Source organism: Ramularia collo-cygni (genome assembly GCF_900074925.1).
Source record: "Ramularia collo-cygni strain URUG2 genome assembly, contig: RCC_scaffold03, whole genome shotgun sequence".
Classification (NCBI taxonomy): domain Eukaryota; kingdom Fungi; phylum Ascomycota; class Dothideomycetes; order Mycosphaerellales; family Mycosphaerellaceae; genus Ramularia; species Ramularia collo-cygni.
In genome coordinates, this window is record NW_019716257.1 from 1,329,112 (window position 1) to 1,331,776 (window position 2,665).

Here is a 2,665-nt window from a genome sequence, read left to right on the forward strand (position 1 = left end):
TTATTTTCGGTTTAAGTACTCGTAACGTTCGAGTTAAGGCCTAGTAGGGCTAGCTTACCCGAGGGCGGATAAAGAAGTAGTATATAAGTCTAAACTACCTACTTCCTATAGCGCGACTTCTACTTYRTATTATACTAAGCCTTAGGTAYACGAACTTAACGCTTACTACTATAGGTCTTCTTTRCGAAATAYAAGAAATCCGGCTAVTTCTAYAAATTAAAGCGGTCCGATCGCGTAGTAATAAAGTAYATCTAYACGCCGATTATRCGAGAGGAGATAGCTTCGTTTATATAGACGTAGAACCTAYATCCGATYCGGAAGTAACMGAACCGACCCTATATAATACCTAGGATCCCTTACTATCGATATTATTTCGCTAAGGCCTAGGGGCGTAAAAGTRTTAGGCATACTATCGACGAGGAGTATATTAATAGCCTAGTAGATRCCTATTCTACATAGGGTGCGTTTATATAGGCGGACGCCGTTTATATAGTTATTATATTCTTATTTTGCTAAYAACTTTAGATCCTAATAAATATTTRCTACTAGTAACTCGGGAACTATATACTAATATTCTAAAGGATGTTAGGTTCGCGACCGGCCGGCCTAGCTCTTACCGCTTTATACTAGAGGTCTAACGGCTAGAGCACTAGATTGCCTACGAGAACCTTATTAAATAGTTACGTAAGATACTAGACTACTAGTTAGAGGAGACTACTATCCTAAGGGGAGGTAGGAAGTAGAAGGGGTTTAAAGTAAACTCCGAGGCTATTATATAGACGTTCCTTAATTAGTGCGATAACGATTATAAACGTAAAGTACTTAAGGAGGCACTAGATAGGGTTATAGATCCGATCTTAGAAAAGGAGGAGGACGGGACTAGTTCTAATAGCGAGGACAACTACTAGTTAGATAAGGAGGAGAATCTATAGTACGTATAATAGCATATAAGCATTCCYTATATTATCCGAGGTTACTATCTTACTTATATACGCTAGTATAAACGTTCGAAGTCGCCCCTTATACGCTATATTAGTGCTAAAGGTGTAATCTCTATAGCAACCGTATAATAATCGTACGATCGCACCGTATAATTCGAACCTTTATATACTACCGCGGTGTGTAAAGCTATAAACGGGACCCTACTATCTCTACCCTCCCTCTATTCTTCGGTCTATAACTCGGCTACTACTACTATTATAGCTTCTATACGATCGCGATACCGTCTACGAACCCCGAAGCGCTTTATACGGAGGAACGATAGGTAATAAGAAGCAATAGAAGAAGCTATAGCCTCGAATATATATAAAGCGTAATAATTTTAATTACGGCGAAACCCTACGTAATAATATTAAGTGCCCTTTCTATAAGCTCTATAATCTAACGCCGCTAGTTATAAGCAGCTCTAAGGGCTTTATATAGCGGGCTACGTAGCTACTAGCACGCTAGCCTCGCCTTAACGGCGCCGGAATCCCTCCTAGAGTTACCCCTATAGAGATTGCCTCTAATATAGAAAYATCCGACKATAAGCTAGTTAGAATAGGCTAGAACTACGGCGATAACAATTACCTAAAYAATACTAGTCTAAAYAATAGGCGCTCGATAAATAAGCGCTAGCGGAAGATCGATACCGACTATATACGGAACCTACTAAAGACGGAGTACGACGCCGGTAACCTCCTAATTAGCCTTCGGCCTAAGGAACTAGCGGGAACGGYATCCGGCTCCTTTATATAGGTAAGGATAACTATTACTATTATTATTGCTAGGTACACGATATTACCTAAGGACCCCGATAGGATACCGAAGTTTTAAAAYAAGAAGAAGGGTATATATATAGTTAGTTTRTTRCTAGCGACTTCGTCGTTCTAGAYACYRGTRTAYAATCGCTAACTTTAATAGGGCAACCTTAAACTGTCTTAGTACCTAATTAGAAGTTCGATTATATAGCTRCTATAATRYAACTATTTAAGTATTTACTAGGTRTAAAGTTAGAGATYRATTACCCTAAYAAYACCCTTATRTAYATAACTAAGYAGTATAATAACCGTAATAGGCCTACTAAACTAGTRTTTAAGGAATACGAAGGCTCGAGGCTCGCTCGTATCTTCCCGTAAGGAACGAAGAAGACGTATAGGGTGTTCTTAGTCTTTAAGCGGCCTAGCTAATACGATGTAGATAATTCCCTATTATATATAGCCGTAGCGGAAGAGAAGCTCGTTAAGGCTATAGCTAGGCTCTATAAAAAAGCTATCGCTAGTAATAATAAGAAGAAAAAGAAGAAAGCCCGATCGGAGAAGCCGAAAGTAGAGAAACCTATACGTATTACCTATATAATATGCATCTAGTTACTATACTAATTCCTAATAGGCCTCCGACGACAACCTAGATAATATCGATATTGCCGTAACTACGGACGATAGCGACGAAAGCGACGCCTATCTTTTAGCGAACGTTATAGTTTATATACCCTTTCCTTCGTATAATAGTGCATCTACTAACGTACGTATAGGTTAAGCCCGAACTAGTAGTTAAGGAAAAACTAGTAGTTAAGGCAGAACCTACTAATAACCGCTAGAAGAAGGAGTTATTCCTTTAGAGACTAGAGTAATCTCGTATAGAGGTAAGTAGCTATAGTACTACCCTTTCTGCCGTATAATAGATA